At 33.9% G+C, this 25,032-nt stretch overlaps 1 long non-coding RNA gene across 1 annotated transcript in view; it reads left to right on the top strand.

Annotated features, from left to right (window-relative positions):
* Window positions 1-25,032, top strand: part of LOC103581419 — a 26,951-nt gene continuing 1,919 nt past the window's right edge. Inside the window, exons 1-2 of the long non-coding RNA XR_549666.1 lie at window positions 1-71; window positions 19,867-19,937. This is a non-coding gene — a long non-coding RNA (uncharacterized LOC103581419). The remainder of the gene's footprint in view (window positions 72-19,866; window positions 19,938-25,032) is intronic.

The following is a 25,032-nucleotide window of genomic DNA, read 5'->3' on the forward strand; positions in this document are numbered from 1 at the left end:
TCCGTTTTCTCCGGTTCTCCATGGATTCTGTCTAGAAGGAAGCCGTATTTCCAATCGTCCCTCTGGGATAGGTAGTGTATCTTTATTTCTCAGACGTTTTCACTTGGTATACATTTGTTCATTTCACTGATACTCTATCTTTCATACAGATGCCTAACAAAAATTTAAAAAATAATTCAAAAATTCCAATACCTATGGTGTCAATCTAAGTATTCCATTTATGTAAATGAAAATAAAACATGTTTTGACGGACAGTTACTACAAAACACAGCAAAAGCAAAAGAAAAGCTCCCATGGAGGAACATCTAATTTTTATTTAAATATATAAACATGGACAAATTATATACAAAATAAAATAATTTAAGAACATTCCCTAGAAAAACCTGAAAGTTGTGTTTATGATTGCTCATGTGTTGCTGATATTGACATGCATGAGATAATATTTGGAAGGAATGAAAACTTTCTATAAAGAATAATGAAATGACACTTGTATTACCTATAGCAAAATATTTGCTTTGTCAAATCGTATTTCGTATCTGAAATAGATTAAATATAGCACACATAGTAGTTAATTCAGTAACAGCCAAAAATATAGAACATAAGTGAAAGTGAGAAGACTATACGCACAAGTTTAATATATAAAATGTTTGGTGTTTAAAATAATTTTGAATTGTAAACTAAAAATGTAATAATAAAATACATCAAACGATTTACAGAAAATAAGCATAAATTTTAATTAACTCTATTAAAATATGCTTAATAATTAGTACAAACTAAATAAATTACAAGATGTTTCTTTATCTTGTACTGATTAAATAAATTGCAAGATGTTTCTTTATCTTGATAACAGATTATCAAGGGAGTATAAAATGGTACTGGTGTTTTCGAAATTAATTTAGTCTTAGCAAAGTATTTTTTCACCTACATAAAAAAAATACTGCCTTTTAGGACTACGGAACACACCTACTTACAAATGGGCAGAAGTGTATGTTTACAAAATTGACAAAAGTTATTTTTTACTATATCATTTTCATTCCATGAATGTCGTGTAGCTATGTAAACAATCCCATAGGTTTTATATACTTTCAGAGGATGTCTCCACTATATGTTGCTGATAAGAAAAGAATCTAATTGTGATTTTGTATGTGTGTACATGTGTATAAATATATTCTTTATGTAAATACATACTCATGTGAATATCTGTTCTTGGAGACTCTTCACTGATAACCATCATTACTTCTGAGAGGAAACATGCTTCTGCCTTTTTTGAAAATTTTTGCTGAACATTAGCCAAATTCATAAATAGTAAAAGAAAATCAAAGAAAAAGTCACATGATTGCATGTAACTAGTGATGGTTTTCTAAACAACAACTATTTGCTTTCTTTTTCCTTTTAATCTGGTACAGAAAGAGTTAAGAAGTCAATCTGAAATGTAGAACTAGAAAATAGAAAGGAAAGAAGTAAGAAAAAAAAAAGTTTAAGAAATAAGAGAAAAAGTAATTATGATTGACTTTAAAGAAGCCGAGGTCTGACTAGTCAGTGAGATCATTAAACAAAAGACTGCAGGAATATTTGCACAAAGAATGATCTTTTCATTGTTGCCCTTGGATTAAATGTCAAGTGTTCTATAAAAGTTTATTTGATATGTTAGGGCCACTATCTTCATGATATCAGAAAAGATGATAGAAATCTTTAGAGTTATGGTGACTCAAATTTTATCTGATAAGCATATCGAAAAAGTCTTAAAAATATAATCTTGTGCAGTGTGGTTATTTTGCTATTTTTTTATGATGTGTGTGAAAAATGTATTCAGAATTCCTATTCTCTGAAAAATGTGCTTTGTTTAACTGTATGGTATTCATCAATCTTGATAAATTCACTTATTAATTCTACTGCATTATCTAGAAGTTGCTTTTAGATTCTCTGCAGGCATAATTATGCAGTGGATAATGGCGGGGCTCATTTCATTGTTTCCAAACTTCATGCTTTTTTTCTTTTCTTGCATGATTTCCCTGACTAAATAGAACTGGTGGTAGTAGACATCCTTGTCTCTATTTTGATATGAAGGAGAAGTTTTTCTATATTTCACCACTCATCATATGTGCTGTAGTTTTCTAGGTTTTTGGGTGGTTAGGAAAAAAAATCCTCATATGTAGGTGATAAAGCATATCGAATGGCTTTTCTGTATCTGCTGTCATGGTGACCTGATTTTGTTTGTTTGTCAAAGATGTTTGATTTGAAAGTGTTAAACCAACAAGAAAAGGCTTCCTGTATTAAATCCAACTTGTTCATGGTGCATTGTAGTTATAGTGTCTTGGAATTCTGTTTGTTAAACATAGTTTTAATTCCACTTAAATTCTGATGTTTGTTATGAGGAATACAGACCTTTGATTTTTTCAACTGATGTCTTTATCAGTTTGGTGTCAATGTTAAATGGTGCTATTAAATATTTTGAGTTTTTTTTGCTGCTTCTCTCCTACTAAGAGGTTGTGCAATATTGGCTGTTATTTAATTCTCAATTATAAGTGAAAAATCATGAGTTCAGTCTCCAAGGCATGGAATTCTGTGGGGGTGCACCAAATCCAAGAAGCCAGATTTTGACAAGGATCCTCTGGCCAGAGTCTAACAAATTTCCTCTGACTTGGCACGGTGTTTGCAAGGCCTCATCGTGGGAAGGGGTGCCACCGTTCCACCCTCATTTTTTAGAGCCCTGTGTGCCTGCTTTGTTTTATTGTATTCTATTTTTTACTGCCTCATAACTATTGCTCTGGGGGGATTGGGAGTAAAATTGAGATTCATACTAGAGTGATTAATTGTATTAATGACCCTCTTGGGAGTTATGGTCATGAGTTCTGTGGAAATGGTCTGTAGCAGTTAAGGCCAAAGGGGGACAATGGACCCATATACACATTTACCTTGTCTGCCTCCTGGAAGGATTGTTTTTAATGCTTTAGTGAACATAATGGAGTTTTTATTGAAAATTTACTCAAAAGTTGCTAGGCAACGTAATTTCTATTATGCCTAACCTGCTTGCTTCAAAGAGTCAAACATAAACTTTCTTTTCTTCTTGGAAATACAGATTCAAGTTAAGTTTTAGAGTATTTTCATAAGGCTTAACACATTATAGGATTTAGTAGGTAAAATAATTTTATTTTATATTACAATAGCTTGTAGCAAGGGAAAAATACTGATAAAGGGAACTTTGACTTCCTGCTTGCATCCTTTGATTAAGGTGCAAGGCTGGATTATGCATTAATAATGTCATACAAAGCTCAATAGATTTAGCTAAAGTAAATGCAACAGTTGATGATTATTTGGGACCAGTGGGTTGAAACGTTCTTGCTCAAAGGAAGGGACATTGTAATTGTCTTTTCTGGGAACAAATTGTAATGCTATTTTTCTTGAAACACATGCCACTCATAAAGAGATATTATGATATTTTTCAATGATTATTTCAATAATTATGTTGCTTCAAAAAAAGGTATAAAAAGTGTGCACATGCTTCAATAAAATGTCAGCATTCAGCAGATCCCTTGAGTCTGTGTGTTTGCTGTCCATCCATCGCCAACGCTGCCTTTCCTACCTTTTGGGGGTTCCTTACCAGCGGGGACCTTACAATCTTTGTGCTGGGGCTGGTCCCTGGCAGAATTCGTTTATAGGAAAGTTTCCCAATAAAGATGCAGTTTACAGAATAAAGAATCCTTGAGATTTCCTAGTTTAACTATTTTGATATTTTTTATTTCATCATTTCATGAATTTTAAATATATTGGCACATTTGCTCATTACGTGATGCACATGTGTTCAGTATCCTCATGATGATCCAGTCCACCTTCCTGCTGTTGATAATGTGCGTCTTTTATATTCCTTTGATCAGTGTTGCCAGGGATTTTTCACATTTTTATCCTTTCACAAAAAAAGACAACTCTTGGATTTGCCTCATTTTTTGTTTATTTTTGGTGTCATTACCTGATGTTAACTTTAATTTTTCATGGTTAAAATTTTGCTTTAAATTCCTGATTTATTATTTAATTTTATAAAAAATATTTTTAAATCTTAAATTTTCAGGATTTCATCTTTTACATTAATGCTCTACATTTTCATTTAGACACGTATTTTGGTATATACCACACAGTTTTTAACAGATTAATTGAGGTATAATTGATTTAAAATAAACTGCACAAATTAAAATAAACACTATGTATTTTGGTGTGTGTGTGTGAGAGAGAAACCATCACCACAGTTAAGATGATGAGCATATTTATCCCTCTCCCCAGATTTCCTTGTGTACTTTTGTATTTTCCCCTCGTAATTCTGTACAAGCCCTCCCTAATTTGCCATGCTGTGCACATTCTTGTATGAGTCTTTTCATGAGTGTGTAATTACTTTTTTTTTCTTGGATAAACTTCAAGAAGTGGAATGGCTGAATTATATGAGAGGTGTTATTTCAGAGATTTTTATGGGCAGTATTTTTAATTGTAGCTTGTAAGGTAGGTGTGAAATGATATTTCACTGTCACCCTAAATTGTATAGGTATGCATGAGTCATTATTTTTTTCTTTCCTAGTTTTCCCCAGTAAATGGACAAAATGGATCACAACTGTGATCCTTCTCCTTTCCCCACATTTAGGCTTTTGCGTATATGTATTTTTTTAATCATATGCTTTATTTTCTGTGCGAAATAAAATAGAAATAATCAGAACTCTGAATTGATTTTTCTTCTTTTACTGAGCATTTGCTTTTGCTTCTGAGAGGCAGTCAGCATGCAGAAAGTTCATCTCATAGTTCATCTCAGGGACTTAGTTCTTTTGGATCTGGATCTCATGTTTTGTGAGGTGTTTCCTGATTCTGCTTCATATTGACATTTAGGGCATAGTCCCTCAGGGATGCCAAATGAGCCCTTGGGTTTTCTTCCAGAACCTTTCTCTTTGGTTCACCATTAGCTCTGCCTGTGTCCCCTGAGCTGAGCTTCTGAGACTGCAGTTTGACTCTGCTCAGCTGTTTAGTTTCTAAACTGCAACTTTTTGCTTAGCATCTTGGCATCTTAATCACCTCCTTTGAGTTATCATATATATATATATATACATATATATATATGTATTTTTTTTCCTTTTTGTCTTTTTTTCCTTTTTGTCTTCCTTTGACCGGTAACGGGATCGCAACCCACGGTGTTGCGCCCGCACCGCGCTCAGCCAGTGAGTGGGAACCGGTCTCCACATGGGATCGGAACCCTCGGCGGGAGCGCCGCCGTGCTCCCAAGCGGCGCACTTTCCAGTGCGCCACCGGGCCGGCCCGAGTTATCATATATTTTAAGGAAAAAGAAGTTACCGAACTTGGATTTAATCTCTTGGGCTTCGCTTCTGAGATCTTGTCTCTTCAAATGATTGCTTGCTTGGGTTTTTAGTGCCTTCAAGTATTATCTCTAATATCTTCAAGTTTTCCTAGTTTTCTCAGCAGAATGGTTAGCCTGGTAGACATTTCATTGTTTTCCTCTCATACCTAATTAACCTAATCTTTATAGAAATAAGATAAATTTTCTTTAAAGGCAGGTAGTCTTCTGAGGAGTGGATCTTTCTTTTTCTGCTTAATGTGCCACATTTAAATTTTTTCATTGATTGCCTAAATGTTTCTCCAGTTGCCAACATGTGGCAGGTATGGATCATGTGGAGGGGGTACATTATTGAGGTATAGCATAGTGTAAAGCAGACAAGTAAATTTGGAATATATTATAGGATAAAAGTTTTGTGGTAATTTTTAAGCTACGTTAGTAACCAAAATGTTAGTTATAACTCTTTGTTTTGTGAGTTATGTTTATTGGTTGCAATAGAGTTTGGCAAATGAATCTTTTACTTATCTTGGTCTACTTAGAGTTAAGAAAATAGCAGTTTCTTTAAATGCAACCTCCTAACAGGGAAATTCCATTTATCCCCAGTTTTCCTTGTGGTCTTTTTTTCCTATATTATATTTAAATATCTTATGGAAATTTTCCATTAATTTTTTAAATGTGAAACTTGAATATTCAGTTAAGAATGTAGATCTTAATCTAACATTTCCGTGAATTTTATAAATCATATTTTATATGCAAAGTATTACTTAACATTTTGCTTAGCAAAATTAGTTGTCTTTTTAATGTTCTAATTTTTCTTTTGAATTCTTTATTGACATATTTTTTATGTGGTACAATATGGTTTAATTTTTACATGTTAAAAGTTTTCCAAATTTCTGTCTGTTGTTGATTTGTAATTTCAGTGTGTTGTGCTAGAGAACATACTTTGTTGCATTTCGGTACTTTTACTCTGTTGAGGTTTGTTCTACGTCCTAGTATGAGGTCTACGCTGGAAATGTTCCATGTACACATGCAAAGGATGTGTATTCTGCGATTGTTGGATGGAGTCTTATACAGGTGTATTTTGGGCCTACTTATTTCATTATGTTGTTCACATCTTGCATATAATTGTTGATTTTTTGCCTGATTTTGTGCCTGCATGTTCTGTTCTGCCACTCCAGCTTTCTCACAGTTGTTCATTGTATGGTGCTGCTTCCATTCTTTTACTTTCACCATATTTGCAACTTTGAATATAACATGTCCCATGTGGACAGCATAGAGCTATATCTTCTTTTATTTAGTCTAACAAGTTTTTACTTTGCTGGGATTGCTTAATCCTTTCTTTCTTTTTTATTTTTGTCTTTTTCCGCATCCGGCAACGGATTGCAACCCTCAGTGCCGCCCCCGTACCGGACCGGGACCGGCAATGGGATCGCAACCCTCGGTGTTGCTCCCACGCCTCGCTCAGCCAGTGAGCGGGAACCGGTCTGTATGTGGGATCCGAACCCTCGGCGGGAGCGCCGCCGCGCTTCCCAAGCGGCGCACTATCGCAGTGCGCCACCGGGCCGGCCCCAATACTTTCAAATTTAATATTGTGTTTGATATGGTTGGATTTATGTCTGACAATATTTTGGTTTTGTTTTCTATATGACTTATGACTATTTTTTTCCTTTTACTCTTCATTTACATCCTTTTATTAAGTATACTTTTGTGGGTACCTTTTTAATTTCTTTAATAATTTTCATCATACTTTCAGGTTATTGTCTTAATGGTTTCTCTGAGATTTACGGTATGAATTTTATCAGAATCTACTTTGGATTTACACTTTTTTAAAAATTTGAACATTTAGTTTTACATATTTCTGGGGTACAGCGTGTTGATTAAATTCATGCATGTATGGCCCAATGATTCACTTAGGATAGAGAACATAGTTTTGTACTCATTAGTCCACCACTTCTCAGATTTACACGAAATTAATCTATACATCCATTCTATACATCCACCTAGTAGGATAAAGAATATTTACTACCTTTAAACTCCCTCATTTTCATGCTGTTTTTTTCTTCATTTGTTTATGTATGTTACACACCCTAACATATGTTAATGTTTTTGCCTGTATACAATCTAACGCCTATTGAAGAAGGTAGAAGAAAGGAGAGCGAATTATATTTATAGAGTTCATTTGGTTTTATATTAAACTTATGTACTATTTCTGAATTTTTCATTTTGTTTCTGTGAATTTGTGTTACCATCTTGTCTTAATTTCTTACTTCTATATAGTTTCATTCACAAGCCCGTTTATAATGTTCCCCTATTGTCAAATATGTTACATTGATATATGCTATATGACCAAAATACAATTTTATTTTCCTTTAAGTCAGTTATGATTAGAAAGGAATCTCAGTAAGTCACTACGCTTCGTTTAATCATTACCTACAAAATTACTATTACTGGAGATCTTAATTTTTTCCATACAGTTTCTACCTGCTGTCTAGTGTCACTCCTCTCCTGCTGAAGAATTTCATTTAACATTTCTTACATTGCAGGATATCAACGACAAATTCTTTGTTTTTATTTATCTGGGAAAGTTTTAATTTTGCCTTCATTTTGAAAGATGGCCCTGCTGGAAACAGGCATCTTGGTTGACAGTTTCTTTTTTCTTCCGCACTTTGAACATGTCATGCCAGTGAATCCTGGCAGCGTTTCTGATGAAAAATAATCTGTTGGTCTTGTCCATGACCACTTCTATGTGCTGATTTACTTCTCTCTTCCTGCTTTCAATATTTTCTCTTCATTTTTGGCTTTAAGCATTTTGACTGTGATATCTCTTGATATGAATCTCCTTGCATTTAACTTCTCGGAAGTTCATTGGCTTCTTAGGTGTTCAGATTAGTGTTTTTCATTGAATTCTGGGATGTTTTTAGATATTCTTTCTTTGAACATGCGTTCTATCCTGTTCACTCTTGCCTCTTTCGGGTACTTATTTATGTGTACATTGGTATTCTTGACGGTGTCCCGAATTTATCTGAGGCTCTGTTCATGTTTCCTCATTTCTTTTCCCTTCTGTTTTTCCAGTTGCATAATTTCTATTAAGTTATGTTCAAGTTTGGTAATTTTTCTTTGTCATCTTAAATTTACTTTTGTAGTCATCTAGTGAATTTTTCATTTTGTTTATCATAGTTTTCTGCTTCAGAATTTCAATTTAGTAATTTCTAAAAAAAGAATTTCTAAGTGTTTATTAATATTTTACATTTGATGTGTTGTTGTTGTTACTATATCTCTTTAAATTTAAAAACATGGTTTTCTTTTGTTCTCTGAACATACTCATAATAGCTGTTGTAGCATCTGTCTGCTAGTCCAACATCTGGGTTCCCTCAAAGGCAGTGTCTGTTGTTTGCCTTTTGTCCTTTATATGTATCACACTTTCCCGTTTCTTTCAATGTCTCATAATTTTTGTTGTTGTTAAGAAGTGGACATGTTGCATAATATAAGGTAGGACATATGGAGATTTATCCCTCACCTGGCTTGTTGCTGTCATTTGTCTGATGTTTGTTTGGTGACAAAACTGGACTAATTTTATGAAGTCTGTTTCTACTGCAGAGTACAGCGTCTGATATCCTTTCTCGGATTTTCCCCCATGTTGTCATCATCTAGCTTGGCTTTTTTGGGTGGTTCTTCATCTGGTCAGCATAAGACACTGTTTTGTCACAGGTTTTATATTTAAGCTTCTTACCAAAAATGTACTCATCCTTTACCTTTGGTTATGTTTTTTGCTTGGGTACTGCTCTCATGGTTCTAGGTTTAAAATTTTACTTTATCCCTCAGCATCAGAAAGATTGCATACCAATTTTCTTATTCTCCTTGGATCCTGCTAAGAAGGCAGCTGTCATTTAAATCATTGTTCATGGGTTGGTAATCTATATCTATTTCTCTGAAGTATTTCGTGGGTATACATTAGCTTATTTCATTAATATTACGTATATTTCACATAGGTGCCAAATATATAGTTTACTAAGACTTCAAAAACTTCTATATATTTTATGTCAATGCAGATTATTCCACATGTGTAAATCGAAGGATAATTTATTGGACAGTAACAATAAAGCAAAGCAAAAGCAGAACATATACCTGGTATGAAAAATATCAAAAGCTAAAAAGCAAACATTTAATTTATCTTCAATACGTAAAGGTATCTGCATGTGCACAACTTGAAATATATTCAGCACATTTCCACATAAAACATCCAAATGGTTTGTTCTTATTATTGGTGATCTGGTATTACTTGTGACTTCTATGAGAAATTGAATAAGAAATGCCAAAACCCCTTGGGGGAGAATAAGGAAGTGACACTGTATTGCCAAATATTTTATGTCTAAGGCTATTCTACAGCGTTCAGTAACATGAAACTTTGGCAAAACCATATCAGAAGCGATTCATAGAAATGTAGCAAATATCAGAATCTATGAGTAGCAAGCAGAATCTATCAGTATGGACATGTACTTCCTATGGACAGATAGAACAGAGGCCAGTGATGAGGGGGTATGCGTAACAATTCGATAGGTTTAATATATAATAATTTTGGTATTTAAAATAATTATAATGATAGGTTAACAAATGGACTTAACATTGCACCTAAGTACTGATGTATACACAAGTTAAGTATAAATTGGCAATTACTCTGTTAAATATGCTTAATACTTAGTTCCATTTATTCATAGCAAGACTCTATATAATATCTTGATATGAGGTTATCAAAGTGTTATGAAATAGAACTGGCTTTTTGAAAATGATCTCGCTTTGATTTTACTTAAATTTCTATAATGTAATTCACCTAATACTGCATCTGACACAATTATTCATACATGTACATTAAATTATGCATATGAATAAGGCAAAACTTCTATTTCTGAGTAAATTATGCTTTGTCTGTACCATGAATACTATGTAGTTTTTTCAACCAATTTAAAGCTAGACTTATGTAAAAAACTTGCAGGATATATTGCTATAAAAGAAAACAAATTGTAATTTACTTTCCAATCTGTGCACAATTGGTAAATATACTATTATGTGAATACATATGTGTGTATAGATCTGTTAATACACACAGTTCGCTGCTAGTCATGGTTATTTGTGAAAGGAATGGAGATTTGCATGATGGAGAGTTTTCAATGAGCACATGGTGTATGTGTAATTAATAAATGAAAAATCAAAGAAATAGAAAAAAGGTGGCATATGCTTCTCTGTCTTCTTTTTTGAGTTAGTGCACAACAGGAAAAGAAGTTATGCTTAAAAACTACAGCATTGGAAGAGTTTCACTGACTTTAAACGTCAAGTGTATTATATAGTTTCCTTTATATTAAAGGGGCTTCTATTACTGTGATTTCGGAGAAAATTGACAACAACGATCAGGGTTATGACGACTCTCAATGTTTATCTAATAAGTATATAGAAAAAGCCTGAAAAACGTATCCTTTCCTCTAGGGTTTGTGTGCCATTTCTGATGATATGTATAAAAAGTACATTAAGAACTGCTATTCTCTGACAAATGTGTTTATGTTTGACTGTTTAGTGTCCATCACTCTTGCTAACGCTTATTAATTCTAATACATTTCCTACAAATTGCTCTTAGGTAGGCTGGAACCATAAACATGTAATCTGTGAATAATGATGTTTGCATGTCTTCCTTTTTATTTTCTGGTCTTTTACATTTTTTCTTGCATTATTGCTCTGGCTAAGACCGCCATAAAATGTTGAGAAGAATTGGGGACAGGAGATATTGTTGTATCTTTTCTGATTTCAGGGGTAAATTTTCAATATTTTTCCACTGAGTAGGATATTTGCTGCAGTGTTCTTAGTTTTAGTTTTTAATCTTAAGAGTGGCAAATTATGTCAAATGGTTATTCCCTTTGTAATAGTACATTTTTTCTTACTTTTAAAAAAGTGGTTTGATTACAAAATGTTAAACTAACAAGAGTTCATTCTTGGAATAACCTCAATTTGTGCCTTGTGCTTTATACTTGATGCATCCTTGATTTTGTTTATCAAACATAAGTTGCCGTTTTCTGACTTTGGTCATTCAGGATATGAACCTCTGATTTTACTTTCTTACAATGTCCTCATCAATTTGATGTAAAGTTTATAAAGTTCTCCTATAACATTTGGGAGTGTGTTCTTCTATTCTGTGGAAGAGTTTGAACAAGATTGGTGTTATTTCTTTCTCAGTATATGGAAATGTTCTGGAATTCTGTCACTAAGACATAGAATTCTTTTGTAAAAAAGGGATTTTTTTATAGACAAAACTGATTTAATAATTCAAGGACTATTGAGATTTCCCACTTTTAAAGTTTTTTGTCATTCCATATACTTTAAAATTTGTTACCATAAAATTTATATAAATATAAATTTGTAGTATTATGTGTTTGTCTACAGGATTGGTAGTGGTGATTCAGTCTATGTTTCTGGTACTGGTAATGGGTTTCCTTTATTTTTCTCCATAATTCGTGCAAGGGATCTGTCAATTTTGTATTCAGTTCAATAAAAAAATTGGGATTCGTCAGTCTTCTCTTTGCAATCATTAAAATTTTATTCACTGATCTTAATTTTATTGCTTCATGTCTTCAAGGACTTTTACAGTAAATTACTCATTTTTCAATTTCTTGAGGTGCGCTGTCATATCTTAAATTTTCAGTATTCCCACTTGTGCAAGTAATGCTATTTATTTTCATTTGGATATTTGTGGGTGCAACTCATACATCGTAATAGCTTTATTGAGGTGAAATTGACTTAAAAAGCTGCACAACTTTTAAATGAACAATATATGTTTTGAGATATTATATATTGTGAAACAGTCACCATAATGAGGATCATGTAACTATCCATCTCACATACTTTTCCAAGTTTTCTTGTGCATATATGTATCCCCTCTCTGCTGATTCTGCTCAAACACTCCACCTTTTCCCCATGCTATGCATATTCTTTTGTAAGTTTTTCTATGGACATATACTTTCATTATCTTAAAAAAAAAGTAAGCTTCAAGAAATGGATGAGTGAATCGCATGATTAGTCTTTCTTTAAGTTATTTTACAGTATGACAAAGTAGTTTGCCACATCATACCATTTTACAGCTTACCAGCAATGTGAGTGTCACAGGTGATCAACCTATTTTCCATTTTTCTCATGGTCAGAACTTTTAACTGTAGCCCTTCTAAAAGGTATGCAGTGGTATCACATTGTTGCTTTATGTTGCAAGGTGTAACCAAGTCATGGTTCTTTCTGTTCCAAGCATTCCCAGTAAATGGAGAAAACAGATTAAAAGCCTGATGCTAATTGTTTTCATTCACTGTTTTGCAAGTATAGTTCTTTTTTGTTGCATGATGGATTTTCTGTTTGATGTAGTATAGAGATAACTGCAGGCTCTGGGTGATTTTATCTTCCTCCAGGGACCATTTCCTTTGCTATTGAGAGGCAGTATCCTGGTGGAATGCCCTTTCTGACCTTGAGAATTTTTGAAGCTGGATTTAAAGTTATATTGTATTTCTTGTTGACATAGACATTTAGTGCATAGCCCCTCTAGGATGTCAAAAGAACCTAAAATTTTAAAAAATTAATTAGTCTTCTGCTTTGGTGGGCTCTGAGCTGAATTTGTGCTGGCTGTGGTGGAGATAGTACTGGAAGACTGTCAGTTGCTTAGTTTCTCAGCCTCATTTTGTGCTTAGCATCTTGAGTGCTCATTCAAATCTTTGAATTAACAAATACTTTGTTGCAAAGATGGTACCAAAGTTAGATCTCATTACTTGTGCTTTACTTCCTCCTGAGATTCTGAACCTTTAATTCTTGCCCCCTTAACCTTGTAATACCGCAAAGGGATATCTTTCATATATTTCCAGCTTTCCCAGTTTTTCTCAGCAGGGTGTTCGGACTCGTTTATTATTACAGGAAGAAGTGTTGTTTTTTTTCCCTATATCTATTATTTAAAATAAGTTTTAATTAATAGGTGTTTTCCTCCCATAGCCAATTAATCCCAATTCTGTTTCAAGACTATAAACAAAATTAACTTATCTTTCTATTTTGAGGTAACTGTACATTCATTTGAGGTTACAAGAATTAATATGAAGAGATCCATGTACCTTTACTTACTTTTACACAGTTTTAACATCTTGAAATCCAGGGTGCACTATCTCAAGCAGGATATTAATATTTATACAGTCAAGATAGAGACCATTTCAATCGCCACAAGAATCCCTCTCGTTTCCCTGTTATAGGCAGGCTCCTGTCGTGGGTCTCCCCATCCTTGACTTCTGGCAACTAATGATCTGTTCTTCATTAGTGTAATTTTTAAAAATTTTATTAACATTATATTCATGGAATCATTCTGTATGTGACCTTTGGGACATTTTTGTTTCTCTCTCAGTATACTTATCTGGAGATTCATAAAGATTGTTGTGTGTATAAATAGGTTTTAAAGTTTTTATTGCTGAGTAGAATTCCATGGTATGGATATACCACATTTTGTTTAACTATTTGAGGGACATCTGGGTGTTTTCAGTTTGGGGCTATTACAAATAAATCTGGGTCAAACATTTCTGTACATGTTTCCTTGGAAACATGCGTCTTTAGTTCTCTTTGCTAAATACCAAAGAGTGCAATGCTATGTCATATGGTACTTGCATAGTCAGGGATTTTTTTTTTTCAGACTGCCCAAATTGTAACAGTGGCTGCACCATCTTACATTCCAAGAAATAGTGTCTGAGTTTATCTGCATTTCATTGTGTTACTATTTTTTATTTTAGCCATTCAGATAGCTGTGCAGTGATATCGCATTGTGATTTTAATTTGCATTTACAAAATAACTATAATGTTAAACATATTTCCATGTGATTATTTGCTATTTGTATATCCTCTTTGGAGAAATCTCTATTTCTTTTGACCATTTTACAGTTGGATTTTTCAAAATGTGTGTTATGAGAATACTTTCTATATTACAGATACTCGTTTTCTGTCACATATTTGGATTATAGATATTTTTCCCAGTATGTAGTTTGATTTTTTGTTTGCTTAACAGAAGATAGAGCTATTAGCGTAGTAAGAGTGTTTTATTTTGACCAAGCCTAATTTTTCACATTTTCCTTGTATGGATTGTATATTTGATGTCAAATCTGATTTCTCTTTGTCTTGCCCAATGTATGGAATGTTTTTAATCTTATTTCTTTTCTAAAAGTGTATTTTATAGATTGTATTTTTAAAATTTATGATACATTTTGATGTTATTTTTGTTTGAGTCATGAAGGCTAGATTGAGGTCTAATTATGGGCCTATGAATGTCAAATTGCTATTGCATATTTTTTTGAAAATACTCTTTCTCAGTAGAATTGTTTTGTAGCTTTATCAAAAATTAATTGGCCATGTTGTGTAGGGTTATTTCTGGGTTCTTTCTCTGTTTCACTCATCTATGTGTCTATCTTACTATGAATACCACACTGTCTTGATTACTATAGCTGTATAATACATCTTGAAATTAAGTGGAGTGAGTTTTCCCACATAATTTGTTATTTCAAAATGTTAAGTATTCTAGCTCTTTTTCCCGTTTATATCAATTTTAGGACAGTATTCTGAATATTTCCAAATAGTATTGTTGGAATTTACTTAGAAGTTGTATTAAACCTTTATATCACTTAGGTGACAGTTTAAATCTTTACCATGTTTAGCCCTCAGTCCATGTGCAGAGTATGTCTGTCCATTTGTTTGATTTGTCTCTCCATAACCTTTGATTTCTTTCATCAGTGTAATGTAACTTTAGCATAGAATGCCAGTAGATGCTTTGTTACATTTAACTCTGAGTATTTAAGTTTTGAAGCAATTGTAAACGCTGTTGTATTTTTTATTTCCTTATCCATATGTCTATCATGAGTATATAGAAATACAACGAGTTTTATATGTTCCTCTTGCGTCTCATAACCATGCCAAACTTACTTCTTATTTCTAAGGGTTCTTTTTCGTTGTTCGTTGAGATTGTCTCTGTACACATCACGACACAGGCTAGTACAGGTAGTTTTTTTTTTTTTTTTTTTTCTTCCTTTCACGTTTTTATGCCTTTTATTTCCTTCTCTTGCTTTGTTGCCCTCACTCACCATCCAGCACTCTTTTGAATAAAGAGTGGTGAAAATGGGCATATTTGCCTTATTCCTGAACCTACCTATAAAGCATTCATTTTTCCACCATTATATATAATGTATGTCATAGCCATTTTGCAGCTGCTCCGTCAAGTTTAGGAAACTCCTGTGTATTCGTGCTTTTCTGAGAGTGTTTAATCACAAATGGATATTAAATTTGTTTAATTGCTTTCGCTTCATCAATTACTGTGTTCATGTTATTTTCATTTCTTAGCACGTTAATATGTTAGTTTACATTAATTGTGTTTTTTAGTTATTGTATATATTTAAGGTGTACAACGTGATTTTTTGATATACATGGACATAGCAAAATGATTGCTATAGTCAAACTAATTTACATACCCATCACATTCCATGGTTACCTTTTTGTGTGTATCCCTGGAATTATGTGCTTGTTTGTGGTGCATAAACTTTTTTATATATTGCTGAGTTCTATTTGCTGCCATTATGTTAAGGATTTGGTGGTTTTGTGTCTGTAGATCGTTTTTTTTTTGGTGATGCATTTTTGTCTGATTTTGATATAATGATAATAGTAGCTTTATAAAGTGAATTGAGAAGTGTTTCCGCCTCTTTAGCTTACTATCTATCTATTTCTGTTTTCTACTTTAAATGTTGATTTGATATATTTTATTTTTTATTTATTTCAGTGACTTTTTTAAAAATGAATTTTATTTGACCCACGGATTATTCACAAGTGAATATTTTTGTTTGCAAATTTTCGGAGGTTTTCCTGTTATGTTTCTGTTATTGATTTCCCATTTGATTTTTATTATGATCAGGGAACACAATCTTGTGATTTAAGTCCTTTTAAATTTTTTGACGTTTGTTTTATGCTTGACAATATGATCTGTCTTGGTGTATGTTCCATGGACAATGGCAACAAGTTTGTATTCTGCTGTTGTTGGGTGCAGTGCTCTGTAATTGTGGAACACATACTGTTGATTGATGGTGTCGATTTCTTCAGAAATTTTGCTGAATCTATGTAATTTTTCTGTCAACTGTTGAGAGAAAGTGGTTGTAGTCTCCAGCTGTAATTGTGAATTCAACTATTTATTCTTTCAAGTGTCTCAGTTTTACTTCTCATTCTTTGTACCTCTGTTTGGGGTGCGTACATATTCAGGATTTCTAGATCTTTTTGTTGAACTGGCCATTTGTTATTATATAATATAATGTCCATCTTTGTCTCTGGTAATTTTCTTTGCTATGAATTCTGCATTATCTAATTCTAGTATTGCCATTCCTGCTTTATTTGATAATTTTTGGCATATCTTTCATATCCTTTAATTTCAATCTGCTTATGTCATTATACTTGAAGCAAGTTTGTTGTACACAGAAAATAGTTGAGTCATTTTTTTGTTAATTAACTCAGCCGATATTTGTCTTTTAGTTGTTATACAATTGTATAGGTCATTTTCATTTAATGTTATTATGTGTATGTTAGGATTTAAGTGCGTTATAACTTTTTTTCTGTTTGTTTTCTCTGTTTTTACTTCTTCATTTTCCTTTGTCTGCCTTCCTGTGGGTATTTAAAAATTTTTTTGTAATTCGATTTTTTATTTTTATTTATGATAATGTATTTGAGTGTGTTTTTCTGCATTGCTATTTTACTGATTACACTTAACCTTATATATATACAGACACACACAAATATATGTATATGTATACTTATCACAATCTGGTGTCATTAATTTACAACTTTTAGTGATGTGTTAAAAACCTTATCTCCTATTACATCTCTTTACCCGCCCACTATTTTAATATAATTGTCTTAAATACTTCTTCATACTTTGATGTCCACATAAGAAAATGTTATAATTTTTACTTCCAATGAAAAACCTAATTTAGAAAACTCAAGAAGAGAAACTCGGTTTATTGTATTCACCTGTCTTTTGCTCACCTTGTCCTTCCTTCTTTTTGGATATTCCAAGATTTCTGATTTTTTTCTTTCTTTCTGTTTAGAGAACTTCCTTTAGCTATTATTTTAGGGTAGTTGTGCTGACAATAAATTCTCTTAGTTTTCTGTCATCTGAGAATGTCTTGGTTTTCACTTGATACCTTAGGATCATTCCAGTGGGTTTAGAATTTCACATTTCTTTTCTTTCAGCACTTGAAAAATGTTGCACTTTCGTCTAACTTCCCAGGATTTTTATGATAAATTCAACATAATTTGAATGTTGTTGTAATTTTTTCTCTATTAGTAAGATGCCATTTCTCTCTTGCTGCTTTCAATATATATTTTTCTTTTTTTATCTTTAGTTTTCAGAATTTTACTCAAGATGTGTATTGGTCTGGAATTCTTCAGGTTGATCCTGGGAGAATTTGGTTAAGGCCTTGTATGTATAGATTTTGTTTGACACATTAGGAAGTTTTCAGGCATTATTTTTAAAAGTATTCGCAGTACTGTACTCTGTCCACTCCTTATGGGATTCTAATGACAGGAATGTTAGAACCTGTGTTGTTGACCCACAGGTCTCTGAGACTTTGTTCTCCTACCCACGCCCTTACTCATATTTCCTTTCTGTTTCCTGACTGGGTAATTACTCTTTCTCTGCCTTCAGTATCAATGATTATTTCCTTTGCACCACATCAGCAGGGAAAAGTGAAGGCACGGCCTCTGTTGCCAGGTGATTGTAGAAGTCCACGTTCAACCCTTGGCCTCCATTGACTCCTGAGTGGGGGATGTTCCTCGTTACTCCTGCGCAGGGTTGGAAGTTCTGTCCCCCCACTAGGCTTCCACTGAGAGTGGCAGGTCACAGCTCCTCATGGGCATACTACTCACACCATATAGAGTGACTTCTTTACCATGGGCTGTGGTGAAAACTGTTACTCTTCTCTGAGCTTCCTCTGACGGCACGTCAGCAAGAAGTGGAGCAGTATATCATTAATTCCCAGAGAGTAGAAGTGCAGACTTTCTACCTGCTCTCCACTAACACTGTGGTGTGGTGGAGGGTGCACTCTTACTAACAGTGAGTACAAAATTAACAGCTTCGAACTGTGCCGTTTTGGACAGCATGTGATGGTGATTTGAGTTAACTAGCTACATACAGCCTGTTCAGGGTGGACCATTGATAACATAGTTGAAGATGGGAATTCTATTTTGTTGTGATGTTTTGCTTGAACAGCGTAGGAAAATCTACTCAGTTATGAATTAAATTAATAATTGTGTATTTATTCACATATTTTACTTAATCAGAGCTTTTCACTTCTTCCTGCAGTTCTTAGTTTACATTCCTTGGCTCTTTATTGTCATCAGTATTTAAAATAACACGCCTCTTTCTGATTCTAGTTGGATGGTCCTACAATGTGGGCAGAATTCTTCTTGGATCCAGGGGAGAAATGAGCCTGTAGGGGCCAAACTACATTGCGGTGCTGGGTTTTGAGAAATACCAGGTCTAGGTCACCTTCTTTTGTAGGGTGTGTGGTCATCAAATGCCTGCTGCTCTGTTCTTCCTTCACTTTGCCTCCACTTAGAAGCCTGCCCTCGTCTTACCACTGTTCATATTTTCTTTTTAGTGGTGTTTTGAATTATTTCCAGTGTTTTTGGCTGTACCTAGTGGAAAGGAGCAAGGAGAGACAAGTATACATTATTTTGTGCAGAGAATAACTTCAGCCTAATTTTCTTGATTTTTACGAAGATTCAGAATGATGAGTATTTCAGGTTTCTTAATGGCAGATATACTCCATCATATGGATCTATCACATTCTGTTTGTTCATTCATCTGTTGACAGACATTTGGGTTGTTTTTACTTTTTGCTGTAATGAATCATGGTGCTATGAACAATCAGATATAGTTTTTGCATGGACACATGTTTTTAGTTGTCTGGAGTGGACAGGTAAGGTTGGAATTTCTGGGTCATATACTAACTGTTTGTCTAACTTGTTGAAGAATTACCATACTGTGGAGCTGTATATGAGGGTTTCAATTTCTCCTCACCAATACCTGTTATCTGTCTTTTTGATTATACTAATTCTTTTGGATGTGAAGTAATATACCATTGTGGGCTTGATTTTCATTTCCCTAAGGACTAATGATGTTTGACGTCTTTTCATGTGATCATTGACCATTTGTATATCCTCTTTGGAGAAACTCCTATTGGAATTCTTTGCCAATTAAAAAAAAATGGATTGTCTTTTTCTTACTGCGAAAGATCTTTTCATATTCTGTATAAAGATCCCTTATGAGGTATATGATTTCTAAAGATTTTGTCTCGTTCTGTGAATTGCCTTTTCATGATGTTCTTTGAAACAAAAACATTTTCAGTTTTGATGAATTACAACTTATCCGTCTTTTATTGCTTGTGCTTTGCTGTCATGATTACGAAATCATTGCTTAACCTAAGGTAACACGTGTTCATTCCTGTACTTTCTTCCAGGAGCCTTTTTGCTGTAACAGCTACATTCAGATCTATGATCCACCTGAGTTCCTTTTTCTGTGTGATGTGAGGTAAGGGTCCAACTTCTTTCTTTTGCATGTCGATATCCAGTTGTCCCAGTACCACTTATTGAAAACATTCTTTTCCCATTGGTGTATTTCCATCATAAAAATATTTATTCTTGCTATCTATAAATGTGATTGTTTCTCATTTATTTAAATCTTTAATCATTTATGTCTACATTGTTTTGTGCTTTTTGATCTGTAAGTCTTGCATTTGTTTAATTGAATATATTACTAAGTAATTAATATCTTGTGATGTAAACAATTTTTTTTCTTAATTTCAGTTTTGGCTTTTCATTGACTATATAGAAATATAATGTATTTTGAGTATTTCCTCGTATTCTGCATCCTTGGTGAAATTGATTTATTAGTTCTAATTTTAACTGGATTTCTTAGATTTTTTTATATAGTTTAGTTTTATCTGTCAATGGAGATAGTTTTACTTCTTTCTTTCCAATCTGTATACCTTTTGTCTTTTTCTGGCTAACGCATATTGAATAAAATTGGTCAGTGTGGACATATTTATCTTGTTCTTGATATTAGGTTGAAAACATACAGTCTCTCATTGAGTACAATATGAGCTATAGGTTTTTTGTTGATGCATTTTGTCAGGTTGAGTAAGATCTCTTTTATTCCTAGTTTGTTTTCTCTTATGAAAATGTGTTGGATACTGTCATGTGTTTCTCTGAATATCTTGAAATGATCATATGATTTTAGTTTTTTAATCTGTTAATATGGTGTTTTACAGTGATTAATTTTTAGATATTGAAACTATCTTGTATTCCTACCATAAATCCTACTTGGTCATAGTGTATAATCCTTTCTTATGTTGCTGGATTTAGTTTGCTGGTCTACTGTCAAGGATATTTGGATCTGTATTCATAAGAGGTACTGGTCTATACTTTTCTTGTCATGTCTTTGTCTGGTTTGGGTAGCAGGGTAGTACTGGCAATATAGAATGATTTGTGAAGTGTTCTCTCCTCTTAAATTTCTGGAACATGTTGTGAAGAATCGCTGTTATTTATTTTTTAAGTGTTCTGTAAAATTTTCCAGTGAAGCCATTTGGGTATGGGCTCTTCTTCATGGGAAGATATTACTTTCAAGTTACTAATTCAGTATCTTTACTTGTTATACTTCTATCCAGAAGTTCTGGGTTTTTTTTTTGTTGTTGTTTGTTTGTTTGTTTTGTTTTGTTTTGTTTTGTTTTTTGAAGAAGTTGATTAGTTCATGCCATTCTAGGAATTGGTCAATTTTGTGAAAGTTATCTAATTGTTAGCATGTAGTTGTTTATAGTAAACTCTTATAAGCCTTTATTTATTTGTGCAAATTTGAGAGTGATTTCCTCTGTTTAATCCCTGACCTTTGTTATTTTAGCTTTTTTTTTTTTTTTGTCAGTCTACCTAAACATTTGTCAATTGTGTTGGGATACTTAAAGAATCAACTTTTGCTCTCATTGATGTTTTTATTCTTTTATGTTGTCTGTTTATTTCTTCTACAAACTTTATTTTTTTCTATCTTCTGCTTTTATTAGTTTTAATTTACTTTTCTTTTTCTAGTTAGGGTAAAGTTATTTATCTGAGATCTTTTTCACTATTTGAACATAGATGCTTACAGCTATAAATTTTCCTCTAATTGTTTATTCAGCTACATCCCCTAATTTGTTGTTATGTTTTGTTTGCACTTTCATTCATCTCAAAGATTTTCAAATTTTCCATGTGATTTACTCTTTGTCCCACTGGTTCTTTCACAGTGTGGTTTAATATCTACATGTTAGTAAATTTCTCTATTTTCCTTCTGTTGTTTTCCAACTTAAGTCCGTTGTGGTCAGAGAACATACTTTGTTTTATTACATTTCCTTTGAATTAATTTGGCTTTGTTTTAGGCCTAATGTATCATCTATTCTTGACAATGTTTTATATGTACTTGCAAAGAATGAGATCGGAGTGTTCTCCCTATTACCCTTTCTTTCTAATTATTTCTTTTCCTTTTTTTCTAATGAAAGTCTCTCCGTATCTAAGTCTGGATTTGTTTTTAATTGATATTCACTATTTGATTACTCATTGTTATCACATTTTCCTTAAGTCTTTAAACATAGTTTTACTTAGTACTTTGAACCTATTTATCAAAGCTGATTTTTTAATTTAATGATCTTAAAGAATATGTAAAAGTTACTCTTCAGTTAAACACACTTAATCTTTCTACTTACTTGAAGCTGATATACATATATCTTTCATTGTGGTAAAAATGTATGTAACATAATGTTTGATATTTTAAGCAGTTTTAAACATACAATTCGTGAAATTAATTACAATTACAGTGCTGTGTGACCATCACCTCTATTTCCAAAACTTTCTTGTCATTGTAAACATAATCTCTGGATCCATTAAACAATAACTCCCCATGTAATAGCTGTTATAAAGTGTTTTTCCACTAGTCCAACATATAGTTTCCCTTAAAGGCATGGTCTATTGTTTGCCTTTTTTTTTTTTGTATATGTGTCACACTTTCCTATTTCTGTGCATGTCTTCAGGTTTTTTTTTTGTTGTTGTTAAAAACTGGACATATTAGTAATATTTTAAATATGGATATTAATCTCCAAACAGGCTTACTGTTTGTTGAGTGACCTGAGTGGAAGTCTGTTTCTACTGCATAGTGCAGGTTCTGATATCCTTGCTCAGATTTTCTCTATGTTTTTATCTTTTTAGCCTGGCTTCCTAGGAATCCTCCCTTTATCGGTAGAAAACACTTGTTGGTGAAAGGTTGTACTTGAGCCCCTAAAGTGGAAAAATGTTCATCCTTTACTTTTGGATCTATTTGCTGCTTGGAGACTACTTTCATGATTCCAGTTTCAAAGTTTTATCTTTTAGCATCAGAAAGAACAGACCGAATATAATTTTATTTTTCAGCTTGGCGTTATAGGAATCCCCCGGGGTCAGAATATCTTATTTTTCAGCCCCTGATTAGTCAGATTATGTTTAAGCAACTTGAGCCATTGAGGTTTTTACCTTTTGCTGATTGACCTGTTCGTGATTTGGGAATGCTTTAAAGTCTTCCTCCACATCCTGCTCCAATAACTTCTCAGTGGATGCAGCCTAGAACATGCAAACATCCTTCTGGACCCCCAGGCATAAGTGTGATCACAAATAGGCCCTTCCTGGCTTTCTCTTTCTCTGGTTCTCTCTGTTAATTTTCTGGCTACTCTACAATTTCCCTGTTGCTACTACTTCCATGGAGCCGTGAGCCCCTTAATATTTTGTCACCAATGTCTCCATTGCTTTTGAAGCCTTTGGGCATGAACTGTCCACATTCTGTCCCATACAAAGTCAGTACCCTTAGGCAGAGCTGCAGATATACCAGTCCATAGAGCCTACTTCTTCCCTTAAGCAAAATCTCACTACTCCTGAGTTTTAGTTAGGGCAGGGTATAGAGATCCACATCTGCCAGAGTGACATCTCTGCTGTAAGAGTGGGCACTGGCGGGGGAAGGTGATAGCCCCTGGCCTTTTTGGCTTGTCTTCACCAAAACTCAACTTCTGCCCAAGAAGACACACAGGAGAGGGAAATTATCTCCTAGGGCAGAGCCCTTTCTCTACATGTGGGAGTTAGGTGAGAACAATGTACCCCAGTCATCTTGACTGTGCTTTCCTGGAATAGAGCTTCTTCAGCAGAGGGCTTGTAGGGGAGGTGGTGAATGAGAGACATAGCCTGTCCTCCCAAGGTGAATTTGGAGCCCTACATTGTATGCTGTGAGGGGAGGGAGTGATTGTCTTCTTGGCTTCACTTCCTGCAGTAGAGATTCTGGAACAGAGCTGGACGGAGGGTGCATGAGAGCAGACCATAACTCAAATGTCACAGTCATAGAGTCTTACTGCTCTTACCAAGGTTTAGTAGATTTTATTGAATGTTTCTTTTTCTCTTTGCTATGTGCCCTTAACTTCCAGAAACTTCAAATGTTTTTGATATAATATCCACCAGTTAAATGATTGTCTTAGGGCCAGCCTGGTGGCGCACTGCTACAGTACGCAGCTTGGGAGTGTGTTGGTGCTCCCGCCGAGGGTTCGGATCCAACATACACACCGGCCGCTCACTGGTTGAGCGAGGTGCGGGCGCAACGCCGAGGGTTGCGATCCCGATGCCGGTCCCGGTCCGGTGCGGGCGTGACACTGAGGGTTGCGATCCGTTGCCGGTCACGAAAAAAGACAAAAAAAAAAAAAAAGGAAAATAAAATAAAATAAAATAAATGATTGTCTTACAGGGATTAGTATTCACCCAGAGCCTCACACATCTCTCCTGAAGTCTGTCCTTCTAGGTTTATTTAGAATAATCAAGCTAGACAAGTTATGCTCTGGTAAGACAGTGATAACAATTAGCATGTTTACAAAGAGTTATTACCAACGACATTAGCACTTTTATAAGGAGGTCATTTACTCCCACCTGGCATTCCAAGTAGAGAAGAAATAGTTACAGGATTTCTTTTATTCCTTTGCTCTGCAACTTGCAAAATCGATCTAAAGTGTTAGGGGGCAGGGCAGTGATTAGCTATGGAGGAAAAGGAAGGCATTGTGATGGGAGGTGGTAAAGGGAATTATCTCTGTTATTCTTCTGGAAGTCTGACAATGTTTCATTCTCCACCCAAGTGGTGTTTATAAGCTGTGTTCTCTTTGCCTACCTACATAGATTTGGTTATTTGGTATTTTTTCACTGTTCTCTGTTTATGTTATGTTATGAAAGACTAATACATAGGACATATAAATACAATAAATATTACCTAGAAAACCAAGGAAATATCATCACTAAATGTTTGGTGTGTGTGTATGTGTATGTGTGTTGGTATGTTTGTGTATGTTTTTCTAGGAGGCAGAGTGGTAAAATTTTGGAAGTGTATGTATGGGGTTCCAAAGACATTGGTAATGTTCTCTTTCTGGTAGGTATACATGTGTTCTCTTCATTAATAATTTCTCTGTTTCATGTGTATGGATATTAATAATAATTTCATGTGTATGTATAGTTTGCTAATAAAACATTTAAAAAAGATAACTTCTTTTAACTGGACACATAATAGGTAGTTTCTGTATCCAGCTTCTTTTTTTTTTTTTTTTTTTTTT

This window comes from Galeopterus variegatus, unplaced genomic scaffold (assembly GCF_000696425.1).
Source record: "Galeopterus variegatus unplaced genomic scaffold, G_variegatus-3.0.2 Scaffold13009, whole genome shotgun sequence".
NCBI lineage: Eukaryota > Metazoa > Chordata > Mammalia > Dermoptera > Cynocephalidae > Galeopterus > Galeopterus variegatus.